The 27900-nt window shown below is 39.8% G+C and overlaps 1 protein-coding gene across 12 annotated transcripts in view; it reads left to right on the plus strand.

Annotated features, from left to right (window-relative positions):
• Positions 1 to 27900, plus strand: part of CPVL (carboxypeptidase vitellogenic like) — a 220832-nt gene that overhangs the window by 157836 nt on the left and 35096 nt on the right. The gene's annotated exons all lie outside the window — the stretch shown is intronic.

The following is a 27900-nucleotide window of genomic DNA, read 5'->3' on the forward strand; positions in this document are numbered from 1 at the left end:
TCCTTGCCTAAGCCAATGTCTAGAAGAGTTTTTCCAATGTTATCTTCTAGAATTTTTATAGTTTCAGGTCTTAGATTTAAGTCCTTAATCAATCTTGTGTTGATTTTTACATAAGGTGAGAGATGAGGATCCAGTTTCATTCTCCTACATGTGGCTAGCCAATTATCCCAGCACCATTTGTTGAAAAGGGTGTCCTTTCCCCACTTTGTTTTCATTTGCTTTGTCGAAGATCAGTTGGCTGTAAGTATTTGGGTTTATTTCTGGGTTCTCTATTCTGTTCCATCAGTCTGTGTGCCTATTTTTATACCAGTACCACACTGTTTCGGTGACTGTGGCCTTATAGTATGGTTTGAAATCAGGTAGTGTGGTGCCTCCAGATTTGTTCTTTTTGCTTAGTCTCGCTTTGGCTATGTGGGCTTTTTGTTGTTGTTCCATATGAATTTTAGAATTGGCTTTTTGAATTCTGTGAAGAATGATGGTGGTATTTTGATGGGGATAGCATTTAATTTGTAGATTGTTTTTGGCAATATGGTCATTTTCACAATATTGATTCTACCCATCCATGAGTATGGGATGTGTTTCTATTTGTCTTGTCTATTTGTATTGTCTATCATTTCTTTCAGCAGTGTTTTGTAGTTTTCCTTAACATTTTGAAGAACTGCCAAACTTTATTGCAAAGTATCTGGGCCATTTTACAATTCCACCAAAATAGATGAGTTCCAATTTCTCCAGGTCTTTTGCCTCCTTGGTTAGCTATGTTCCTAGTATTTTATTTTATTTTATTTTATTTTATTTTATTTTATTTTTATTTTTTTATTTATTTTATTTTATTTTATTTTTGCAGCTATTGTAAAAGGAGTTGAGTTCTTTATTTGATTCTCTGCTTGGTCACTGTGTATAGAAGAGCTACTGATTTGTGTACTTTAATCTTGTATCCATAAACTTTGTTGTTCTAGGAGCTTTCTGGAGGGATCTTTAGGGTGTTCGAGGTAAACAATCATATCAGCAAACAATGACAGTTTGACTTCCTCTTTACCGATTTGGATGCCCTTTATTTCTTTCTCTTGTCTGATTGGACTGGCTAGGACTTTTAGTACTATGTTGAAAAGGAGTGGTGAGAATGGGCATCCTTGTCTTGTTGCAGTTCTCAGAGGGAATGTTTTCAACTTTTCCCTATTCAGTATTATGTTGGCTGTCAGCTTTTATTACACTGAGGTATGTCCCTTGTATGCTGATTTTGCTGAGAGTTTTAATCATAAAGGGATGTTGGATTTGTTGAATGCTTTTTCTGCATCTGTTGAGATGATCATGTGATTTTTGTTTTTAATTCTGTTTATGTGGTGTATCACATTTATTGATTTGTGTATGTTAAACCATCCCTGTATCCCTGGTATGAAACCCACTTGATCATGATGGATTTTCTTTTTGATATGTTATAGGATTCAGTTAGCTAGTATTTTGTTAAGGATTTTAGCATCTGTGTTCATCAGGGATATCAGTCTGTAGTTTTCTTTTCTGGTTATGTCCTTTCCTGGTTTTTGTATTAGGGTGTTGCTGGTTTCCTTGAATGAATTAGAGAGGGTTCCCTCTTTATCTCGTGGAATAGTATCAAAAGGATTGGCATCAATTCTTCTTTGAGTGTCTGGCAGAATTCTGTGTAAATCTATCTGGTTCTGAACTTTTTTTGTTGGTAATTCTTTAATTACCATTTTAATCTCGCTGCTTGTTATTGGTCTGTTCAGGGTATCTAATTCTTCCTGATTTAAGCTAGGAGGGTTGTATTTTTCCAGGATTTTATCCATCTCTTTTAGGTTTTCTATTTTATGTGTGTAAAGGTGTTCATAGTAGCCTCAAATGATCTTTTATATTTCAGTGGTGTTGGTTGTAATATCTCCAATTTTGTTTCTTAATGAGGTTATTTGGATTTTCTCTCTTCTTTTCTTGGTTAATCTCGCTAATGGCTTATCAATTTTATTTATCTTTTCAAAGAACCAGCTCTTTGTTTCATTTATCTTTTGCATTTTTTTCTTGTTTTGATTTCATTGATTTCTGCTCTTATCTTGGTTATTTCCTTTCTTCTGCTGGGTTTGGGTTTGGTTTGTTCTTGTTTCTCTAGTTCCTTAAGGTTTGACCTTAGGATATCAGTTTGTGCTCTTTCAGTCTTTCTGATGTAGGTGTTTAGGGCTATGAACTTTCCTCTTAGCACTGCCTTTGCTGTATCCCAGAGGTTTTGACAGGTTGTGTCATTATTGTCATTCAGCTTGAATAATTTTTAAATTTCCATCTTGATTTCATTTTTGACCCAATGATCATTCAGGAGCAGGTTATTTAATTTCCGTGTATTCGCATGGTTTCGAAGGTTCCTTTTGGAGTTGATTTCCAGTTTTATTCCACTGTGGTCTGAGAGAGTACTTGATATAATTTCAATTTTCTTAAATTTATTGAAGCTCATTTTGTGGCCTGTCATTTGGTCTATCTTGGAGAAAGTTCCATGTGCTGTTAAATAGAATGTGTATTCTTTGGTTGTTGGACGAAATGTTCTGTATATATCTGTTAAGTCCCTTTGTTCCAAGGTATAGTTTAAATCCATTGTTTCTTTGTTGCCTTTCTCTCTTGATGACCTGTCTAGTGCTGTCAATGGAGTACTGAAATCCCCCACTATTAATGTGTTGCTGTCTATCTCATTTTTTAGGTCTATTAGTAATTGTTTTATAAATTTGGGAGCTCCAGTGTTAGGTGCATATGTGTTTAGACCTTTTACCATTATATAATGTCCCTCTTTGTCTCTTTTAACTGCTGTTGCTTTAAGTTTGTTTTGTCTGATATAAGAATAGCTATTCCTTCTCACTTTTGGTGTCCCTTTGCATGAAATGCCTTTTTCCACCCCTTTACTTTATGTAAATCCTTATGTATTAGGTGAGTCTCCTGAAGGCAGCAGATAGTTGGTTGGTGAGTTCTTATCCATTTTGCAGTTCTGTATCTTTTAAGTGGAGCATTTAGGCCATTTGCATTCAATGTTACTATTGAAATATAAGGTACCATAGAATTCATCTGCTATTTGTTATCTGTGTACCTTGGTTTTTTTGCTATTTATTTTTGTCCTTTAAATTGTATTTTTGTTTTATAGGTGCTGTGTGATTTATGCTTTAAAAAGGTTCTGTTTTGATGTGTCTCCAGGATTTGTTTCAAGATTTAGAACTCCTTTTAGCAGTTCTTGTAGTGGTGGCTTGGTAGTGGTGAATTTTCTCAGCATCTGTTTGTCTGAAAAAGGCTGAATCTTTCCTTCATATATGATGCTTAGTTTCACTGGATACAAAATTCTTGGCTGATAATTGTTTTGTTTGAGGAGGCTGAAGATAGGGCCCTAATCCCTTCTAGCTTGTATGGTTTTTGCTGAGAAATCTGCTGTTAACCTGATAGGTTTTCCTTTATAGGTTACCTGGCACTTTTGTCTCACAGCTCTTAAGATTCCTTCCTTCATCTTAACTTTAGATAACCTGATGACAATGTGCCTAGGTGATGATCTTTTTGTGATAAATTTCCCAGGTGTTCTTTGTGCTTCTTGTATTTGGATGTCTGGGTCTCTAGCAAGGCCAGGGAAGTTTTCCTTGATTATTCCCCCAAATCTGTTTTCCAAACTTTGGGTTTGTCTTCTTTCTCAGGAACACCGATTATTCTTAGGTTTGGTCATTCAACATAATCCCAGACTTCTTGGAGGCTTTGTTCATATTTTCTTATTTATTTTTTTTATTTGTCTTTGTTGGGCTGGGTTAATTTGAAGACCTTGTCATCAAGCTCTGAATTTTTTTCTTCTATTTGTTCAGTTCTATTGCTGAGACTTTGCAGAGTATTTTGCATTTCTATAAGTGTGTCCAATGTTTCCTGAAGCTTTTATTGTTTTTTTCTTTAGGCAATCTATTTCCCTTTACTTCTTGTATCATGTTTTGGATTTAATTGCATTGGGCCTTGCCTTTCTCTGGTGCCTCCCTGATTAGCTTAATAACTGACCTTCTGAATTCTTTTTCAGTTAAATCAGGAATTTCTTCTTGGTTTGAATCCATTTCTGGTGAGCTAGTGTGATTTTGGGGGGGTGCTAAAGAGCCTTGTTTTGTCATTTTACCAGAGTCAGTTTTCTGGTTCCTTCTCATTTGGGTAGGCACTGTCAGAAGGTCTGGGGCTGAAGGCGGCTGTTCAGATTCTTTTGTCCCACTGGGTGGGGGTGTTCCCTTGATGTGGTACTCTGTCCTTTTTCCTGTAGATGTGGCTTCCTGTGAGCTGAGCTGCAGTGATTGTTACCTCTCTTCTGAGTCCAGCCACCCAGCATGTCTCCCAGGCTCTGGGCTGGTGCTGGGGGTTGTCTGCACAGAGTCCTGTCCTGTGAACTGTCTATGGGTCTGTCAGCCGTGGATACCAGCACCTGTTCTGGTGGAGGTAGCAGGGGGGTGAAATGAACTCTGTGAGGGTTCTTAGCTTTGGTGGTTTAATGTTCTATTTTCGTGCTGGTTGGCCTCCTGCCAGGAGGTGCCACTTTCCAGAGAGCATCAGCTGTGGTGGTATGGAGAGGAACCAGCTGTGGGCAGGGCCCTAGAACTCCCAAGAGTATATGCTGTTTGCCTTCAGCTACCAGGGTGGGTAGGGAAGGCCCATCAGGTGAGGGCAAAGCTAGGCGAGTCTGAGCTCAGACTCTCCTTGGGCAGGTCTTGCTGCGGCTGAGTATTTGGGGTGTCTCCTGGGTCCTGCAAGAGCAGTCCACTTCTTCAGAGGGTCTGTGGGTTCTCTCAGGATTCTTGGTTTGTTCTTGCAGTCATTCTGGAGCTAAAATTCACGGTGCAAGCCTCTGCACGCTGCTCTAAGTTGGCGCTGCAATCTTTATTTTACAAAATCTTAATACAGATCCAGTGTTTCTGAGGAAAATGTGGCGTACAAATTGAAGTGTAAAAGTGTAAAATAGAGGATTTTTAAAACTTGGTATTAAAAAAAGAATGTAAGGTATCTCACTAATCATTTTTATACTGGTTACATGTTGAAATGAGAATCTTTTGAAGACATTGGGCTAAATAAAATGTAGTTTTGAAATGAATGTCACCCTTTCGTTTTGCTTTTTTTTTTTTTTTTCCCCGAGATGGAGTTTTGCTGTGTCACCCATGCTGGAGTGCAGTGGCGCGATCTCGGCTCACTGCAACCTCCACCTCCCAGGTTCAAGCCATTCTCCTGCCTCAGCCTCCTGAGGAGCTGGGACTACAGGCGCCCACCACCATGCCCAGCTAATTTTTGTATTTTTAGTAGAAATGGGGTTTCACCATGTTGGCCAGGATGGTCTCGATCTCCTGACCTTGTGATCCACCCACCTCGCCCTCCCAAAGTGCTGGAGATTACATGGTGAGCCACTGTGCCCAGCCTCTTTACTTTTTTAATGTGGTTACTAGTAAATTTTAAAATTCTTATTGACTTGATAAATCTACTGGAAAGGATCACTTACGCTTTTGATTTCATACCCAATAAACCATTGCCTAACCCAAGGGAACAAAGATTTAGTCCTATGTTTTCTTCCAAGAGTTCTGTAGTTTTCACACTTACTTTTCATCAATAAAAATTAATAAACTTAGCTAGATGCAACAACATGAAGACTCTTAGAAACATAGTGTTCAGTGAAGAAGGCATGTCACTGATTACAAATAAAAGAAAGCACAGAAACAAAAACAAATCATTTATTATTTTGAGATACAAACATATATTGTAAAACTTTTTTCAAACATTAGAAAATTCTATGTCTAAACTCCAGGATAGTGAATATCTCTGTCCAGGAGATAGAAAGCTGGGACTGGGACAGGGAAGAAGTACATTGGGTAGATTCAATAGTATTGGTAGCATAGAAGTTCTTAAGGTGGATGGTGCATTTGTGGGTATCTGTTTATTATTAAGCTCCCTAACTTACAGATATGTAGGCTAGGAAATAATAACTGTATATATATATTTATTTTGAGACAAGGTGTTGCTCTGTTTCCCAGGCTGGAGTGCAGTGGTGTAACCTCAACCCACTGTAGCCTCTGCCTCCCAGGTTAAAGCAATTCTTGTGTGTCAACCTCCCTAGTAGCTGGGACTACAGGCGTGTGCCACCATGCCCGGCTTAGTTTTGTATTTTCAGTAGAGACGGGGTTTCATCATGTTGCCCAGGCTGGTCTCAAACTCCTAACCTCAAGTGATCCACCCACCTTGGCCTCCCCATGTGTGAGTCACCACGCCCGGCCAATAATAAGATTTTAAAGGAGGCAACTGTGATTAAATGCTCTGCAGAGATTTAATTGACCATGTTGTGAGGATTTGGTCTGCTTAGCGTGGCAATGTCTTTAAAGTCTCTCAGCACACTACAAAGGAGTAGGAGGCGTTATGGTGGAGGCAAAGTCACTGTATACACTCCCATGGGGAGTTCCATCAGTTTTCCTCACGGACAGAAAATGATGACACAATCCAAAATAGCAGGTAACTAAAATCATCTTTTCTACCTGGCTGTACGTGCCCGTTGATGAGCAGCTGATTTACCTTGCAGGTCATATTCTGTTACATCTCCCTGATGGTAGCATTGAAGTGCATTCAATGTCAGAAGCCTCAGTGCTTGGAATTTAAAGTTTCCCTTTTACTCCCTAATCTGTAAAATGCTATCTCATGGACATTAAGCATTATGAGGGCAGCTATGTTACCTGTCTTGTTCACCACTGTATACCCAGGGCCTAGCACACTGGCGGGTACATAGTAGATTCTCAGTAACCTGTAAGAAATGAAAGAATAATTTTTATAGGAACAAAAAAAGGTTTGATGGAGAATAAGTGTTGCTTAATACATTTGACTTTCTTTAATCTTCCCTTTTCCAACCATTCTGAAACTGCACTTCCACTACAGCGGTGGTTCTAATGGCTCCCTTTGCATTAGAAACACCTGGGGTGCTCTAAAAACACCTAATCAGGCCCACTCCACCAAAGATTCTGATTTAGCTGCCTACTATAGCAGCCAGCACATAGTAGTATGCAATGAAGTTGGAAGGAAGGAAGCGAAGGAAAAGAAAGGATGGAATCACAGAAGGAAGACAAATGGTTTGTTCATTTGTACTATAAACCATCTTTACAATAAACGTATATTCAATTATAAGTGCAAATAATCCACCACCTCAAGTACCATTGACTATGTCATGTATATTCCTTAGTCTTTTCAGAAGCATTAAAAAAATGCAAATGTACTGTCATACATTGATTGTAAGATGTATCCTGATTTTAAAAATAATTAAATGTGGTGATGAAAGGATAGAGTATCTCTAGAATCTAGGAAACGCAACCCACAGTCTCTAGGAGCTTTGGCTTTGAAACTTCTGCTCTTTGTACCCTGGTTCCATACTCCTTGTGATATAGGAGTTACATTGTTCTTGTTTTTCTTGAAGATTCTGAAAATGTTTTCAACCCCCTTTTCTCTGTCTGGTTATAGTTCCTGCCTTGCTTTAAAAAAAAAATCATTTGTGCTGTATTTTCAAAGACCGTGTGTGTGTGTGTGTGTGTGTGTGTGCGTGTGTGTGTGTGTGCATGTGTGTGTCCTTGGATTTGAGGTTGTTTGTGTTTCTAAGTGGTCTGGAAGGTCACTGCAGTTTTAAGAGGAACCATCTGCCAGTGCCAATTCTTACTTGCACTTGTGCTTTTAAAGGTTAAGTTGCCTTTGGGTAAGGCTTAATATGCTGTGTTTAAAAGTTCACCTGGCCAGGCACAGTGGCTCATGCCTGTAATCCCAGCACTTTGGGAGTCCGAGGCTGGCAGATCACCAGGTCAGGAGTTTGAGACCAACCTGGCCAATATGGTGAAACCCGTCTGTACTAAAACTACAAAAAAATTAGCTGGGCGTGGTGGTGCATGCCTTTAATCTCAGCTGCTCGGGAGGCTGAAGCAGGAGAATTGCTTGAACCTGGGAGGTGGAGGTTGCAGTGAGCTGAGATTGTGCCACTGCACTCCAGCCTGGGTGACAGAGCAAGACTCCATCTCAAAAAAAAAAGTTCATCTAGTCAGGAAATGGTAAATATAAAGTTACATTTCCCTGTCACTTATCATTCTACAGCTCATTAAATTTCACCTAATTGCATCTTCAGGATTCAGGATGTTAGTGTTTCTCAGCTTCACTACCAGACTGAAATCTTAACACCCAGGTCATGAGAGTTTTATTTACTTATCCCAGGCTATCAAAAGATCTTCCTTTAGGAATGGCGAGTTCCTGAGTAATAAATGTGACTTAGAAGTTTGAAAGGTAAATATTCCAGTAAATCTAACTCATTTTATTAGTCATTCTAATTGCTGGTGGCATTTTCCATCATAACATTTTTTGATGGCAAAATGTTGATGGTAACAGTGGCCAGGAAACTAGATTTGATAAATGGCATGCATATCAAGAAACAATTAACAGTTAAATGAGGCTAATTCTTCAACTGTTAGTTGGACTTTAAGCTTCTATCAAACCATGATGGGAAAAGTCTGACTCTGTTGACTGTGAGCTTTATGTGATCATTTTTTCTCCCAAGCCCTTTGAAGACAATGAAGGGAACGCCAGTATCATTCCACAAAAACTGCTGGGAGGAGGAAGTAGCTCCCAGTGAAGCATGACTTCTGCAGAGAAGGAAGCTAACTCTAGGACATTTATTTTATGTAACTGTAGTCTATAGAGAAGCAACTGCCGCATTATCGGCAAATAAAAATAGTGTACATTCGAAAACCAATTTATACTGCAGAGTTCCTTGTGAGTTCACTTTACCTGTATCTGTTATAATCCAAATGCAAGAGTAGCATTAATTTTTTTAATGAGACATGCCTCTGGGCTTTTTTGATTTTTAAGCATTTCAGTGAATAAAGGGAAAAGAGAATACCTATAAATCATGAAATGGATATTGATTCGCCCAAACTTGCCATGCTTTTGACATCTTCTCTTGTTCATAGTTTATGTTAGATGAAATGTTCACATGATAATCAGTGTGTGTGTGTAGCTTCTCCTCATTCTTTCATTAAGCCATTTAATAATGTATTCTTCCCCATGAGATGGTTTAAGCTGTTTTGCTTGGTGCACACCACCATCATGTCGTCAGGGCTTTATTTTATTGTTGTTTCAAAGTGTCTCATGCTTAAAACATTAGAAAATGCACTTGTGATTGTGGCTACAGGAAATGTAGAATTAATCTAGAGTGACTTAAATATGGCAAGGTGAGGGTGGTTCAGAGAGAAGATAATAAATGACAATACCATTTGCTATGCAGATTCCAGAGATCTAAAAACCAGTAAGCTAAGAAATGTATATTTAAATTCAGTTGCTGTGAAACCCAACTGGTATGAAACACAGACAATACATCAGTTGACTTTACTTTGAAAAGACAAATCGAGAAAGGGTGGGGAGAGTATTCTTTTCTGGATACAATTAGTAGTATCTGTTGTGTAATAAATGTCACGTGCTGTAGTGGCTACTCCATCTTTATTCCTCATGTCATAATATAACAGGAGATGCAAAAAGTCGATGTAGATGTTTTAAAAGATTGGCCACTGGGAATCAGTGGGAATCCAAAGCAGTGTGTGCCCACCACCATCCAATAAAGTGTGAGAGGTTATTAGAAAGGTTTAATTTTTTAATTTAAAACAAAAGGAAATAAGAAAATAAGCTTTGCTGACTCTTTTTATTATTATCATTATTTTGAGACAGAGTCTCACTCTGTCACCCAGGTTGGAGTGCAGTGGCATGATCTCAGCTCACTGCAACCTCCACCTCCTGGGTTCAAGCGATTCTCATGCCTCAGCCTCCCAAGTAGCTAGGATTACTGGTGCCTGCCACCACACCTGGTTAATTTTTGTATTTTTAGTGGAGATGAGATTTCACCATGTTGGCCAGGCTGGTCTCGAACTCCTGACTTCAGGTGATCCACCCGACTTGGCATCCCAAACTGCTGGGACTACAGGGATGTCACCATGCCCAGCCTGATGTTTAATGTACAGATTGGTCCTAGGGGGCTGATTTGGTCTGTATGTCAAGGTCACACATCAGATGATCTAGAGCCAGAATGGAAAGCCAATGCTTTTGTCTTTGTTTTTCCAGTCATCATCATCATTAGCATCATCCTGATTTGAGTCTGTCTGCCATACAGTCTGACTCCAGGCCCCATGCTCTTTCCACTCCAGTTTCCTCTTCTTTCGTGTAAGAGTGGATGACTTAATTCTGTACCAGTTGACCCTGGTCTGTTATCAAAAAGAGAAAGCTGCATTGTCACACTTCCCACTGGCGACGGAAGCCCCAATCGTATGTTCTGGGCTCTTTCTAGGGCTTTTTCAGTTGGATTTGCCTGGTCTGTGGTGTAGAAGTTGTCTAACCACCCACACTTCTGCCATGAGTCAGTCTGTGCCATCTACTTGCTTATGACTATTATTATTATTGTTCCCAAGTCTTGTCATTGGGTAATGATCAACGCAACAGCACAGGATTACACATAAAAGCGGAAACCTTTAGCTCTGGGCAGAAGCTCCTAACACCCTCCTTCTTGATTTCTGGCTTTCTCCTCTGCTCTTTTCACTCTGAAGATTCATGTCTGTTTCTTCAGCCTCCTGATGGTCCCCATATTTGTTACAGTGATTTGCACATTCCTTCTAAGCCTGTTTGACATTCTCTGGAAAGAAAAGGGAAAAGGATGCTTTATTCTCCCAACAGGGGAGAGTTGTGTTTTTGGAAGGAAAAAAACACCAAAAAACCTAATTGCAAGGTAATGGAGTGGCTTTGGTGAATAGAACCATTGAGAGCATGGGGCACAAAGTCTTGCACCTGACTGATACCAGGTTTTCCTGTCTAGATAAAAACATAAAGAGCACAGAGCACAGACTTTTTTTAAAAAAGGTAAAGAACAGTAAGCTGTGTAACCAGGCACTTGCCTTCTTTTATGAGATCAACTTGGTTGGAAACCTTTCACTAACTTTGCTGTCTACCAGGGAGTGGGTGTGGGGATTGATAACAACAGGTGGGAATGAGACTCCTGGCAGTAGCTTTTCTGGTTCTTTGGATGTGTGCCTACTACTGTCACTCTGAGTCCTGTTTTCAGAGAAAGGCAAAGTAACCTTTATTCAAACTGGAATTTTCTCAAGCTGGAAGGCAAGTTTGTTATGGGAAGAGGGAATGCCAATGGCTCAGCCAGAATCCAAGGAGGGCTGCCCTTTGCGGAATGCTCTGCTCCCTGACCACGCTAGGGCCTCCCCGTCCACTGTCCATATTTGTTTTGAGAGCTTCTCAGCATCTCTAGGTTAACACTTTTTGCAGGCTGTTCAGCATTTCTCCTGTGATGAGGCTGTCCTGCTCTCAGCTGGCCTTCAGGACCACTTTAGCTGGGAAAGATCATTTCATTCCCATTAGTGAAAGGGAGCAAAGCTTTCCTGTGTTATTTTTTTCCCCCTCTTCATAATCCTTAATGTATTCACTCAATTACTAGTGGTACTATTATTTTTTGTTTTGTATTTTATTTTGTTTTAGAGACAGGGTCTCACTGTCGCCCAGGCTAGAGCGAGTGCCATAATCATAGCTCACCTCCTGAATTCAAAAACCTCAACCTCCTGGATTCAAAAGACCCTCTCATCTCAGCCTCCCAAGCAGCTGGGACTACAGGAGCATGCTGCTGTGTTTGGCTAATTTTTAAACTTTTTTGTAGAGAGAGGGTATTGCTGTGTTGCCCAGACTGGTCTCAAACTCCAGGCCTCAAGTGATCCTCCTACCTCAGCTTCCCACAGTGCTAGGATTAAAGGTGTGAGCCATGGCACCTGGCCCATTACTATTATATTTGGAACTTTAGTGACAGTGGTAATGTTGGGGAGTGGGAAGCTGGCAGAGCAAGCCAGTAACAAGCAGGTTTTCCCGTAGTTCCTGTCTACTGCCCTGTAATGATAGATATTGTGGGAGTATCTGCTGTTCCTCCTCCACATGGACATAGTTTCCAATTTCCTTAATCCAACTGCATGAACCACAGACTGCTCATCCGAGAGTGGCTGTCCTTAGAAGTTATTTCTGTTACTTTGCAGCTATTGACAAAGAGACCAATTTTCTTTCCAGTATATACCAAATCCAAGGTATAGCAGTGCTGTCCAATAGAAATATACCAAAATGCAAGGGAAATATGTGCATTTAAATTTACTAGAAAGTACGCGAAAGCTATAAAAGAAACAGGTGAAATCAATTTTAACAGTACATTGTCCTTAACACTATATATGTAATGTCATCATATTAACTTGCAATTGATACTAAGAAATTACTGAAATATTTTACATTCTTTTCTTTGTACTGAGTCTTCAAAATCCTGTATGTGTCTTAGATGCACATAACAATTTTGACTAGCCACATTTTAAGCGCTTATAAGACACTTTTATTGAAGAATGTAAGTCGATACCATATATTTAACTGTCTATAAAGCATTACTGTCTATAAATTAAAGCATTTTTTCTTTGCTCTGCAGGGCTGTTTCTTGTTGGTTGGGTTGTATGCAAATGTGTGTTTGTTAATTAAATACATTTAATGCTGTGGAAAAAGAAAGAAATTGGCTCCTTGACCCGCCTCCTAGTAGGGTAATAACTTTGTCAAGCACATTGCAGTCTTTGGAGATGACCCTTAGGTGTGACCTTGAAGCTGACCTTCTGACAGGCTGGGGTACATTCCTCTTCTGGAGAGATTTGTCTGTGGGAGTGGGCGAGCTTGCTCCTGGGACACTTTGAGTGTATTAAAATCCAGTTACTGGGCTGGGTGTGGTGGCTCATGCCTGTAATCCCAGTACTTTGGGAGACCAAGGCGGGTGGATCACTTGAGGTCAGGAGTCCAAGACCAGCTTGGGCAACATGGTGAAACCTTGTCTCTACCAAAAAATACAAAAATTAGCCAGGTGTGAACACGGGAGGCAGAAGTTGCAGTGAGCCGAGATCACACCACTGCACTCCAGCCTGGGTAACAGAGCGAGACCCTGTCTCAAAAAAAAAAAAAAAAAAATCCAGTTATTGATCATGGTCGGAGGAGATTCTTGAGAGGCAAGGGGATCAGAAAACAGCCACGAGAGCAGACCCTGAAACAAGAAGCAGAGTAAAGGACTGACTAGAGGGGGCCCCAGGACTTTTATATTCAAGCGAGAGGACAAGGATTATTCTGGGTCATTCTTAAAAGTCGTTTAAAAGTGTGCTGTTTTAGGTAGGGAGCTTTTTTTCAAAGATCATTGCATCAGAAGGATGGCTTTCTGGATCCTTTTCAAGTTGACTTTGTTGTTCCCCACTAAAAGCAGCAAAATTATTTAGAGTTAAGGTGCAAGACAGCAGGAATAATTTTTTTTGGCTGAAAGACATTATTTATATAATCGCTGGACACTGACTCAAACTTGCTGTTCCACTTCCATTCTTCTTTATTCATCTTGACAAAACCAGCTGGTAGGAGGATGGGAGGCACATGGGGCTGTTTATTCTAAGTTCACTTACTCTCTTGTCTTCCCTTTTTCTTAAAACCTGAAAGCAAAATATGTCTCTTTTTAAGAACAACTTGATTGCAGAAGTGACTACTGTTTAATTCAGTTTTTCTACCAGTCTTCTTCAAGCAGGCCTTGGGGACTCAGGCTTCCTGAGTATTACATCCCTAAGACTCTGCACAATTACCAGGAAGAAGTATGGCCAACAGTGAGAGTGATGGGCAGCTGAGGCCAATGCATTGACCGTGGACAGATAAAAAGGCTGCCCCCAGTCAGGGATATTTCTTAAATGTTATACTCCTCAGCTGAATTAAAGTTTTCTTCTGCAACTGAGCTTTTGGAAACCCATGGGAATTATTGTTTATTGAGCTGGATAATAGCAGAATTAATTCTTTTCTGCTTAGGGGGAAGGCACTGGTGGGACATGCTAATTGCTTCAGTCCAAAAGAACTCCTGGCCACATTAGAGTTTGTAATAGAAGAATGATAAGTAAAGCAGCCAGAAGAGGAAGTTTGCAGGGCTGATTTGCAGGAGTTTCATTGATTTAGCATCTGTAGGGAAAATTCCTTTAAAAAAAGAATTTTTTTTTTTGGATTAGTGAACAGGAGAACATTCAAAACTAAGACAGATAGAGGCCAACTGGGAATGCTGTGCAGCCTGGAATAGCTTAGGCTGCTGTTCAATCATTTCCCCAAACAGGAAACCACAGAATGTTAGAGATTAAGGTCACTAGATCATTGGGAAAAGAGCATAACTTTGTCTGCAAAGTATTATGATATATTGTAAATGGGCCAGAATATAAGCATAAATCTTTCGTCTAAAAATGCAACAACAAAAATCCATCCTTCTCACAAAAGCACAGTTTGCTTTCCTGTTGTGCTGAGATACCAAAGCCTCCTTCTGTGGTGTTTCTGTAATTTTCCTAATAAGTAAAGCAGGGAATGAAGAGAAAAGTTTTGTGTTCTCTGTCAGTAACATGTGTGCTTCGTTTTTTTGTTGTTTGTTTGTTTTGTTTTGTTTTTTGTTTTTTTGAGCAGCAGAAACGGATAAAGTTTAGAACAGTAAGTGGACCTCACATGATTTATTTTCAGTCTTATCCTTTCATGCTAGCAACAATGAAAATATACTAAAATGCCAATTTATATACATTTCTGTCCCTGTTCTCTCAGGCTGTATTAAAAGCACAGAGTTCTTTTTTCACCTTTGATTATCATTGTGGCACCGCCTGACTTAAATTTGAAGTGAAAGTCTGAGTTTATAGAGCGTGGAATCTTTCTAGGTGTCTGTAAGTGTACTCTTCTGCAGGTATCTTTGGCTAAGTTGGTTGCTTAATATCTGCCTTAAATTATTTACCCCTCAGAGGCATACTCCATTTAAAATAAGGGTTAATTCTCCTCTGATTCTGTCCATTAGGTCTTTACTAGGAAAAGGTTTTCTTGCTGAGAGAGTTAAACTCATGAATAAACTGCTGATTTATGTGCATCTAGAACCTGAAAATTCAATTTATGATTTGAATTGTTAAAAAGATTAGCATTTTAGAAAGGTTTAAGTGAAACTGACTTTCCTTGGCCCCTCTTCTAAGGAAAACTTAAAGAATGAAAGCATAAATTTCCCTTTCCTTTTCTGATTATTCACTGCTTTGAAAAGTTAAAAAAAAAATCTGAAGCCTTTGGAAGACAGGGGTCACATCTTTCCATACCTGTTCCCATGGTACTTAATCCTTAGTCTCTCCCTAAACATGTCTGTTGAATAGGCAGAGATCTCATATGAGTAAACTAAAAAACAAACAAAACACACTACATATACAAGTGAGCATGCACTCTTCTCCAACTCAGACAAAAGGCCACTTCCCTTCCATTTCAGATGGAGGGAACACTTAACCACCTGCAAATCCAGGAAGGAAGTGAAATAAATGGATAGTGTTGGATTGAGATCTACTGATCTTTCTTTTTTACCCATGACAGAGATATGGATACAGAGAATATTTTTCTCTTCTAAGAAAAACAGTAGCATAAGCATTAAATAAACGACAACCGCCCTGTGCCTGTGTGTGTGAGGATACCAGGGCAGGGGTGGGGGTGTGCCTCAGGGTTCCAGCTCTGCAAAGTGTTAGCTCATTGTGGCTGAGAGGAAATACAGGCCCAGCATGGTCAGATCTCCCAATATTTAAATGCTGACTGTCTTAGTGCAGGCTGCTCTAACAGAGCAATATAGACTAAGGGCTTAAAAACAAGAAAAATATGTTTCTTACAGTTCTGGAAGCTGGAAATCTGAGATCAGATTACCAGCATGATCGGTTCTGGTGAGGATCTTCTCCTAGGTTGCAGACTGCTGACTTCCTTTTGTATCCTCACATGGTGGAAAGAGTGAGAGAGAGCTCTGTGGGGTCTCTCTCTTGGGGGGGCACTAATTCCGTTCATGAGGGCTCTGCTCTTATTCCCTAATCACCCTCCAAAGGCCCCACCTCCTAATACCATCACTTTGGTTGTTAGGTTTTCCACATTTGAGTTTTTGGAGGATACAAACATTGGGTCCATAACACTGGCATCTAAATGAAAAAACAATTACAACACAAACATGCGTTCTGTAACACTGGCATCTAAATGAAAACACAGAACACCACCATTTGGACTAACCAAATACATCTGCATGCTGAATGCAAGCCTCACGCAGCCAACTTAAGACCTCTGCACTCCAGTATAGGAATTTATGTTTTAGTTTATCCTTAATAAAGAGTAATAAAAACATCGGTAAAACCTGCTCTTCAAGTTATAGGACATCTTTAGGTCTGGTATCCTATTTGCCCTTCCTGACAGCTGTGGGATGTAGCTATTCCACTTTCTAGAGGAGAAAATTAAAGCTCAGAATGAGTAGATGACATATCCAAGATCACTCAGTGAGCACTGGTCTTGCGGGACTGAGGCAGGGCCAGAGGTCAAGACTTCTGTTTGAAAGTGTTGGCCCCTTTTATAAGGCTCTGCTGTTAGTTCTGTCCAGTCAATGGCCTAGTGCAGTTATTTATGGAGTTCTAACTCCTCCATCCTAAGTCACAATTCTAATCCATACGTAACATTTCATTTGGAAATTGTTGTACTGTTGTATACTTTATCATGCTTCAAAGGTGATAACAAGTGATAAAAGCTAACATTTTGAACATTCATTCTGTGCTTGGGATGCTGAGAGCTTTACATGCATCATGTTTCATAAATTCTCCCGATTCATATGTGCTTTTCTTATACCCATTGTACAGATGAAGAAACTGAGCTCTAGATGGCTAACTCAATTAAGATAATACTGCCAGTTAGTGGCAGGGGTCAGATTCAAACCCAGCCATAGAGTTTATGCTCTTAACGATAAACATATATCCTTCATGTTAAAGAGTCACACTTAACTTTAGGTTGGCCACTTGCTTGTGGAATTACAAATATAGAATAAAGCACCTGTTCAATGTGTTTTTATGGAGGTTAGTGACCTTAGACAATGAGGCAATGTGGAAGAGCACTTAGAAGCACACGGTTTGGGCTCAGGTCAATCTGAACTTGAATTTCAGTCACCTGTTGGGGGATCATGGTACACTGACTTACCTCCCTGCACCTCTGCCTCCTTGTGCCTAAAATGGGATAAATAACACCTGCCTTCTGAGAATGCTGTAAAATGCTTAGCACAGTTCCTGGAACATAATAAGAAAAACAACAAGAGAGTCTTATTATTACTCAAAAATTTCCTTTTAAAAGCTATAGTCTTTACCACACTTTTCTAGCATTTAAGTGTGGGGAAATTCCATATGATTTTGAATTCCAGGCTTCAAAATTAAAAGTTCCTTTAAAAGAGTAATACATGAATTTATGGCTCTGACTTTCAAGAAAAGACTGAGATGCTGCGGCTAATGCATGTAAAATTAGTAGTCAAGGGTATGTTATTATTTGAAGAGCTTGAATACGTACAGTTCAGGTTTCTCCCGGCTGGATTTCTTCTACAGTCGGCCTTTTTCTGAAAGAGTAACCGAGTATTTGACACAAAAAGACCGTCCCTATATTCTGAAGGTTTATTTAGAAGTGCTTTGTCGAGTCTCTCCAATCATTATCAGATGATCAACTTGCTTGAGAAGGAGGAGGACCTAATACTCACTGACCTCTTATTCTGTGTCAGACACACTGTGCTGGGCACTTTGTGTACATGGTCTCATTAGTCCTCATTACAATTCAGTATAGTTCTTAGCATCCTCATGTCCGGAAAAAGGGCTGAAGCTCTTGGAAGTTCACCCACATGTCTGCGGGTTCCCAGGTATGGTGTGTTGGCATGCACCGCACTGGTCTGAAGGTGTATGAGTTTGGATTTCATGGTTTTAGTGACAGAAACAACTCCGGTTACTTGAAGCATGAAAGGAATTGATTGGAAGACAGGATAGGTCTCAGAATTCATGGAAAAACGGAAGAAGTGGGGTGAAGAAAGACAACAGATCGGGGAAAATTCTAGGGATCTAGGAAGCAAAACTAATAAGCAGACTTATCAGTGAACTCTGTGTCCCTCTGCCCGTGATTCCAATTCCAGGGAAAGAGCATTTGGGTGCCTTTACTTAGGTCATGGGCTCATCCTTTGCCAGAGGAGGCAGGACACTGTGGTTGAGAGCTCCCACCAGGGCTATATCCACTGAGGGTGTGGGTGACCCAAAGTACAGTTTCCAGGAGAAGGAATAGTGGACCTGGGCATGCAAAAGCAGCAGATGATCACTGTACAGCACCACATGAAACTGTTAAAGAGCAGAATCCATACCCTGTAATTGTCTATCAGTTTTATGGGGTACCAGGCACGGTGCAAGGCCTGGGAATGTAGCACGCACTTGGGGAGCTCCTGTTTTTAAGGCACTGCTGGTATTTCACAGCTGTTTAGCAAGGCCACTCCCCACCAACTGTGAGTAATGCCCTCGCACACATCCTGTCCATAGAGCCAAAGTGAGAGGTGACTAAGAAATGTCACCAGGGCCAGACAAACAGAGCAAGATGGTTTCTGAACTGGAGATGTAAACTGTGTCTCATATGCAACTAACTCTCAGCTTCCAGCAGCTTTTGGTAGCACTAAATGGTTAGCTGCGGGGAGTCAATAAATGCTTGTTGGTTGGAAGGAACTTAGCTCTTAACTTAAGGAAAAATTTTAGGTAGAAGGGTGGAAGTTGGGATCTAGGATTCATTTTGGTGCCTCACAGTATCACAGTTTCCATAACAGTAAAGTGGAGGCAGACAGTGAAACACTTCTCTTCCTGACCTCGTGAGGCAGTACAAGAATAAAGCCCTATGTACATGAAAGCATGTTGAAAAGCAGGAAAGAATTAATAATAATAAAAATGCTTTCCTCATCTCTGCCTTTTGACAAAGAGAAAAAAAAAAAAAAAGATGCTTGTGGTCCAAGTCACCGAGTGCCATCTCTTGTAAATGCTTGAATTCTGGAATGAGTTTTTAAAGATTGTCTATGAACTAATATTAAACTTTTTACCTAGTTATCATGAAAAGAAAAAAATGAGAGCTGGTATGGTGGTATTTGAATTCTTACAAATTATTTCTCCAAAAGGCTCATCTTTTGCCAGACTGAGGTGTCCAACCTCATAGCATCATTGTTCTTTTTTTTTTCTTTTTTTCATTATAAAAGCATTCTAGGCTGGGTGCAGTGGCTTATGCCTGTAATCCCAGCACTTTGGGAGGCCGAGGGAGGTGGATCACTTGAGTCCAGAAGTTTGAGACCAGCCTTGTCAACATGATGATACCCTGTCTCTACCAAAAATACTAAAAATAGCCAGTCTCATAACCTGGTCTCTAAATTAATTAATTAATTAATTTTTTAAGAATTATTTTATTATACTTTAAGTTCTAGGGTACATGTGCACAACGTGCAGGTTTGTTACATATGTATGCATGTGCCACGTTGGTGTGCTGCACCCATTAACTCATTATTTACATTAGCTATATCTCCTAATGCTATCCCAACCCCCTGCCCCCACTCCACGACAGGCCCTGGTGTGTGATGTTCCCCTTCTTGTGTCCAAGTGTTCTCATTGTTCAGTTCCCACCTATGACATGCGGTGTTTGGTTTTTTGTCCTTGCCATAGTTTGCTGCGAATGATGGTTTCCAGCTTCATCCATGTCCCTACAAAGGACATGAACTCATCCTTTTTTATGGCTGCATAGTGTTCCATGGTGTATATGTGCCACATTTTCTTAATCCAGTCTATCATTGATGGACATTTGGGTTGGTTCAAAGTCTTTGCTATTGTGAATAGTGCCACAATAAAAATACGTGTGCACTTGTCTTTATAGCAGCATGATTTATAATCCTTTGGGTATACACCCATTAATGGGATGGCTGGGTCAAATGGTATTTCTAGTTCAAGATCCTTGAGGAATTGCCAGACTGTTTTCCACAATGGTTGAACTAGTTTACAGTCCCACCAACAGTGTAAAAGTGTTCCTGTTTCCCCACATCCTCTCTAGCACTTGTTGTTTCCTGACTTTTAATGATGGCCATTCTAACTGGTGTGAGATGGTATCTCATTGTGGCTTTGATTTGCATTTCTCTGATGGCCAGTGATGATGAGCATTTTTTCATGTGTCTGTTGGCTGCATAAATGTCTTCTTTTGAGAAGTGTCTTGTTCATATCCTTTGCCCACTTTTTGATGGGGTTCTTTGTTTTTGTCCTTTTTTCTTGTAAATTTGTTTGAGTTCTTTGTAGATTCTGGATATTAGCCCTTTGTCAGATGAGTAGATTGCAAAAATTTTCTCCCATTCAGTAGGTTGCCTGTTCACTCTGATGGTAGTTTCTTTTGCTGTGCAGAAGCTCTTCAGTTTAATTAGATCCCATTTGTCAATTTTGGCTTTTGTTGCCATTGCTTTTGGTATTTTAGACATGAAGTCCTTGCCCATGCCTATGTCCTAAATGGTATTGCCTAGGGTTTCTTCTAGGTTTTTTATGGTTTTAGGTCTAATATTTAAGTCTTTAATCCATCTTGAATTAATTTTTGTTTAAGGTGTAAGGAAGGGATCCAGTTTCAGCTTTCTACATATGGCTAGCCAGTTTTCCCAGCACCATTTATTAAATAGGGAATCCTTTCCCCATTTCTTGTTTTTGTCAGGTTTGTCAGAGATCAGATGGTTGTAGATGTGTGGTATTATTTCTGAGGGCTCTGTTCTGTTCCACTGGTCTAGATCTCTGTTTTGGTACCAGTACCATGCTGTTTTGGTTACTGTAGCCTTGTAGTATACTTTGAAGTTAGGTAGCGTGATGCCTCCAGCTTTGTTCTTTTGGCTTAGGATTGTCTTGGCAATGCAGGCTCTTTTTTGGTTCCATATGAACTTTAAAGTCGTTTTTTCCAGTTCTTTGAAAAAAAGTCATTGGTAGCTTGATGGAGATGGCGTTGAATCTATAAATTACCTTGGGCAGTATGGCCATTGTCACGATATTGATTCTTCCTATCCATGAGCATGGAATGTTCTTCCATTTTTTTGTGTCCTCTTTTATTTTGTTGAGCAGTGGTTCGTAGTTCTCCTTGAAGAGGTCCTTCACATCCCTTGTAAGTTGGATTCCTAGGTATTTTATTCTTTTTGAAGCAATTGTGAATGGGAGTTCACTCATGATTTGACTCTCTGTTTGTCTGTTATTGGTGTATAAGAAAGCTTGTGATTTTTGCACATTGATTTTGTATCCTGAGACTTTGCTGAAGTTGCTTATCAGCTTAAGGAGATTTGGGGCTGAGATGATGGGGTTTTCTAAATATACAATCATGTCATCTGCAAACAGGGACAATTTGACTTCCTCATTTCCTTATTGAATACCTTTTATTTCTTTCTCTTGCCTCATTGCCCTGGCCAGAACTTCCAGCACTATGTTGAATAGGAGTGGTGAGAGAGGCATCCCTGTCATGTGCCAGTTTTCAAAGGGAATGCTTCCAGTTTTTGCCCATTCAGTATGGGATCGGCTGTGGGTTTGTCATAAATAGCTCTTATTATTTTGAGATACATCCCATCAATACCAAATTTATTGAGAGTTTTTAGCATAAAGGGCTGTTGAATTTTGTCAGAGGCCTTTTCTGCATCTATTGAGATAATCATGTGGTTTTTGTCTTTGGTTCTACTTATATGCTGGATTAAATTTATTGATTTGCGTATGTTGAACCAGCCTTGCATCCCAGGGATGAAACCCACTTGATCATGGCGGATAAGCTTTTTGAGGTGCTGCTGGATTCGGTTTGCCAGTATTTTATTGAGGATTTTTGCATCGATGTTCATCAGGGATATTGGTCTAAAATTCTCTTTTTTTGTTCTGTCTCTGCCAGGCTTTGGTATCAGGATGATGCTGGCCTCTTCAAATGAGTTAGGGAGGATTCCCTCTTTTTCTACTGATCGGAATAGTTTCAGAAGAAATGGTACCAGCTCCTCCTTGTACCTCTGGTAGAATTCGGCTGTGAATCCGTCTGGTCCTAGACTTTTTTTGGTTGGTAGGCTCTTAATTATTGCCTCAATTTCAGAGCCTGTTATTGGTCTATTCAGGGATTCAACTTATTCCTGGTTTAGTCTTGGAAGGGTGTATGTGTCCAGGAATTTATCCATTTCTTCTAGATTTTCTAGTTTATTTGTGTGGAGATGTTTATAGTATTCTCTGATGGTAGTTTGTATTTCTGTGGGATCAGTGGTGATATCCCCTTTATCATTTTTTATTGCGTCTATTTGTGTTCTTCTCTCTTTTCTTCTTTATTAGTCTTGCTAGCAGTCTATCCACTTTGTTGATCTTTTCAGAAAACCAGCTCCTGGATTCATTGATTTTTTGAAGGGTTTTTTGTGTCTCTATTTCCTTCAGTTCTGCTCTGATCTTAGTTATTTCTTGCCTTCTGCTAGCTTTTGAATGTGTTTGCTCTTGCTTCTCTAGTTCTTTTAATTGTGATGTTAGGGTGTCAATTTTAGATCTTTCCTGCTTTCTCTTGTAGGCATGTAGTGCTATGAATTTCCCTCTACACACTGCTTTAAATGTGTCCCAGAGATTCCGGTATGTTGTATCTTTGTTCTCATTGATTTCAAAGAACATCTTTATTTCTGCCTTCACTTCCTTATGTATGCAGTAGTCATTCAGGAGCAGGTTGTTCAGTTTCCATGTAGTTGAGCTGTTTTGAGTGAGTTTCTTAATCCTGAGTTCTAGTTTAATTGCACTGTGGTCTGAGAGACAGTTTGTTGTAATTTCTGTTCTTTTACATTTGCTGAGGAGTGCTTTTCTTCCAACTCTGTGGTCAGTTTGGGAATAAATGCGATGTGGTGCTGAGAAGAATGTATATTCTGTTGATTTGGGATGGAGAGTTCTGTAGATGTCTATTAGGTCTGCTTGGTGCAGAGTTGAGTTCAATTCCTGGATATCCTTGTTAACTTTCTGTCTCGTTGATTTGTCTAATGTTGACAGTGGGTTGTTAAAGTCTCCCATTATTATTGTTTGGGAGTCTAAGTCTCTTTGTAAGTCTCTAAGGACTTGCTTTATGAATCTGGGTGCTCCTGTCTTGGGTGCATACATATTTAGGATAGTTAGCTCTTCTTGTTGAATTGATCCCTTTACCATTATGTAATGGCCTTTTTTGTCTCTTTTGATCTTTGTTGGTTTAAAGTCTGGTTTATCAGAGACTAGGATTGCAACCCCTGCCTTTTTTTTGTTTTCCATTTGCTTGGTAGATATTCCTCCATCCCTTTATTTTGAGCCTATATGTGTCTCTGCATGTGAGATTAGATGAATGGCTAACTAGAATAACCAGTGTAGAGAAGTCCTTGAATGACCTGATGGAGCTGAAAGCCATGGCACTCAAACTACATGACGAATGCACAAGCTTCAGTAGCCGATTCGATCAACTGGAAGAAAGGGTATCAGTGATTGAAGATCAAATGAATGAAATGAAGTGAGAAGAGAAGTTTAGAGAAAAAAGACTAAAAAGAAACAAACAAAGCCTCCAAGAAATATGGGACTATGTGAAAAGACCAAATCTACGTCTGATTGATGTGCCTGAAAGTGACGGGGAGAATGGAACCAAGTTGGAAAACACTCTGCAGGATATTATCCAGGAGAACTTCCCCAACCTAGCAAGGCAGGCCAACATTCAACTTCAGGAAATACAGAGAACGGCACAAAGATAACTCCTCGAGAAGAGCAACTCCAAGACACATAATTGTCAGATTCACCAAAGTTGAAATGAAGGAAAAAATGTAAAGGGCAGCCAGAGAGAAAGGTCGGGTTACCCATAAAGGGAAGCCCATCAGACTAACAGCAGATCTCTCAGCAGAAACTCTACAAGCCAGAAGAGAGTGGGGGCCAGTATTCAACATTCTTAAAGAAATGAATTTTTAACCCAGAATTTCATATCCAGCCAAACTAAGTTTCATAAGTGAAAGGGAAATAAAATCCTTTACAGACAAGCAAACGCGGAGAGATTTTGTCACCATCAGGCCTGCCCTACAAGAGCTCCTGAAGGAAGCAGTGAACATGGAAAGGAACAACCAGTACCAGCCACTGCAAAAACATGCCAAAATGTAAAGACCATCGATGCTAGGAAGAAACTGCATCAACTAATGAGCAAAATAACCAGCTAACATCATAATGACAGGATCAAATTCACACATAACAATATTAACCTTAAATGTAAATGGGCTAAATGCTCCAATTAAAAGACACAGACTGGCAAATTGGATGGAGTCAAGACCCATCAGTGTGCTATATTCAAGAATAATTTTTTTAAAAAACGATGAGAACACATGGGCACATGGGGGCAACAACATATACTGGGGCCTGTCAGGAGGGTGTTGGGGGAGGGAGAGCATCAGGAAGAATAGGTAGTGGTTGCTGGGCTTAATACCCAGGTGATGAGATGATCTGTGCAGCAAACCACCATGGCACACGTTCACCTGTGTAACAAACCTGCACATATACCCCTGAACTTAAAAGTTGAAGAAAAATAAATAAATCAATAAATAAAAAGCATTCTATGGCCAGGTTGCAGTGGCTCATGCCTGTAATCCCAGCACTTTGGGAAGGAAGCTGAGGTGGGTAGATTGCTTGAGCCAAGGAGTTCAAGATCAGCCTGGGCAACGTGGCGAAACCCCATCTCTACAAAATATACAAAAAAATTAGCTGGGTGTAGTGGCGTACACCTGTAGTCCCAATAGGAGGATGACTTGAGCCCAGGAGGTGGAGGTTGCAGTGAGCCAAGATTGTGCCATTGCACTCCAGCTTGGGGAACATAGTGAGTCTCTGTCTCTTATAAATAAATAAATAAATAAAAAAAAAGGGATTGTAACCACATTTGCCAAAAACAAAACAAAACAAAACAAAAACCTGGAAAATAGCCAATCTAAAACAATCAACCACAGTTCAAATAACTTAACTGTATTTTGATTTGTTCTTTCCCCAGGTTTGAAGCATTTTAAAATATGTGATAATTAGAGTACAAACAAGTGAAGTCTCAGTTTTTCATTGATTTTTTTCATAAGATAAACATTTTTCTGTGACATTGCATAACTGTCAGTTTCAATAAGCTAAGCAGCCAGCTCTCTAAGGAGTAAAAGAAGTCTCTAAAAGCAGTGGCTTTGCTCCCTTACCAGAGGCCTACAGCTGACCAGAAAGGAAAGTGAGGACATGCGTGTTCAGGGCACTGCGTGGTACGTCACTGGAAACCAACTCCAACCAGCTCTTTCCTTGTTCCTTGTTTTGTTCCAATCACTATTGACAAGGGAAGTGTAGCTAAAAGCTACATTCATCTCTGTCTCCTCCCTTCTGTCTTTAGACTTTGTTGCTTAAAATAACAGCAAGCCTCAGGGTAGGTTTGCTCCAGAGTGTCCCAGTTTTAGCACTGAATGTCTTGCTGGGCAACTCCTGTCCAGGGCAAACTGGGACAGTTGGTCACCCTACCAGGGGAGAAGTGAGATGAGTGTGCAGACATATTTGGCCAACCTGTCCCTGTCAGAGCTAAGGTCCTGCCTGGAACTTTTCTATCAGGATGTGGGTAGCCAGTGTGTGCCCTTGGGCTTCAGGACCACCTCTGTGCCATGCCCACCTGCTTCTCGTGCTCAGTCACTGGGTCCTGGGCTATCTCATCCACTCATCCAGCCTAGAGGCACCTAACTGGGATATTCCTGTAGGGGCTCATGAGAATAAATGTGACATTTAGGTGAAAATAAGAGCTCTGGAATTCTTATGTTTAATGCTGGCCTGCCTTAAGCGTCAGCTTTGAAATCACTTCTCATGATCATTATTCTGGTTTATTTTTTGTTGCATTTGACTTATGCGCCCTTCAGAAATACAAAATGGTTTCCTTGCTTTGCAAAGGAAGGGTTTCCATTTGTACCCAAAAGTACACATCGTCTGTGTGAGATTGTGCAGTTCAGCTCTTCACTGTTTTTTGGTCCAGAGAGTTGGTGCTCTTGTTATGATAAGTCTTGACTAACAAGAGAAGCAACTCAGGGATGGTCCTCATTCCACGTCAGTTCAACATGTAATATAGTGCTGTACATATAAATTTGTTTTTGCTGTAACATGGGGACTTTGCTGTTGCCCCTTAAGGATGAAAAAACATCACATTGATTTCAAAATATAGTAATGATTGTCAGTAAAGAAAGCTGTGGGAGACACATGAGAGATGCAAGCTGCCTATAGTGGCCATGAAGAGTAAAACTAAATGGATGTGCTATGAATTTGCTGATTGATCAGCATCTTTTACACCGAATTCTAGAAGAAGAATCACTTTATGCATGATGATCTTTGCTAATCAGCTATAATCAGGTCTTCCTAGAATGGCGAAGTAATTAAACCTTGTTCACTGGTACTGATCATATGTAATTGTTTCCATACTGTTGGCCAAAACAACTATAGGAGGTTTTGCAGAGGCCATAAGTACTCAAGGTCTTTAAGGTAATTTCTCTGTATAAACAATGCAAATATTTTATGACTGGAGTTGAGTTGAATTTTTTTCACAGGCTTTAAATCTATCAGGATTTTCCTGTGGGTTTCTTCTTAGGGGAGTGGGGGTGGTGATGGTGACTGACTAACTTGAAAGGCCTCATGTTCCTGCAGTGGGGGCCCGGGGCTCTTTCATCTTAGTCTGACTGCTGTCCCACTGCTGCTTGAGGATTTGGAGTGTGTAAAAGTCCTGGACTTTTTAATTATGTTTGAGCCTTTTAAGAAGCCCGCACCATAAAGGGAAAGACGGAAACATATGCAGTGAAATATTTTATATCCAATTTGAGGATTCAACCAAAGGTCTCCACCCGGGCCAAATAGATCAGAGCCTTCAAATAGATCAAAGGTAGCATGGAGTTGAGGCTGACCTCTTTGTTGGAGGTGGAGTGGCAATACTTTATGATAATATGTTAGTTGCATAGAAGTAGCATTAAAGTAGAAAAAAGGAGGGTATATTACTCAGATTTCCACCATCTAAATTAATTATTAACATTTTTCAAACTTTGTATTCCATATATGTGAATATGTACACTGATTTTTATAGTTATAATTGTGATATACATTATATTTGACTTTCTGCTTTCATACGTAACATTATGTGATAAGCGTTTTCCACATTGCATCATGGTTCAATGAAACATTTTTAAATGGTGTTACAATTTCCTACAGAATTCCTGTACTGCTGTGCATTTACCTACTCAATTATAGGACTTCTGGATTGTGTTTGAGTTTTTTATTATAAGACTCAATGAATATATATAATTTTTAAAAAATTCTTTGGACCTGTTTTCCTAGAATATATTCTACAAGTTGAAATTACTGGGACAAGGAATTTCAACATTTTTAAGTTTGGGGGCAGAAAATTGGCTACTGCTTTTCTGAAAAGTAGAGCCATTTTATACTGTCCCCATTAGTTCTTCAACTTTATCAGAATTGGGAGTTGTCTGAATTCTTTTTACAAGCAAATTGAAAATTGTTTTAGGATTAAAGAAAAGAATTACCTCAGTGTTGTTTTTCCTATGATAACCATCAGTATGACACACACACAAAATTGTATTCTAGGAAGAAAGAACATTCCTCACTGTTGACAAGCAGCTGTCATATTTTTAAAAAGGAAGTTTTACAAGTGGCATGGCAGGCATAGTTGCTTCCAATAAGAAACAAATTTGAGGCACCTGAATCTCTGTCTGCTGCTGCAAAAAAATTATACTTGCCACTGAAATCAGTGTAGGAGAGGAGGACAATATGGATTAGCAATACCCAACAGAATGCTCAGCTTGCCAGTGACTGCAGTGCCTGAAGTTGAAGTTAATGAAATGCAGGCTTCATGAAAATCCTAGGGGGTAGTATTCCTTAGTTCCACTAAGATGTAACCACAGTCCTCTGTCTTAACATAGCCATAAATCCAAGTAAAACCTGTATATATGTATCACTGGGTAATACAACGCAAATGTTT

This window comes from Macaca mulatta, chromosome 3, assembly GCF_049350105.2.
Source record: "Macaca mulatta isolate MMU2019108-1 chromosome 3, T2T-MMU8v2.0, whole genome shotgun sequence".
Lineage (NCBI taxonomy): Eukaryota > Metazoa > Chordata > Mammalia > Primates > Cercopithecidae > Macaca > Macaca mulatta.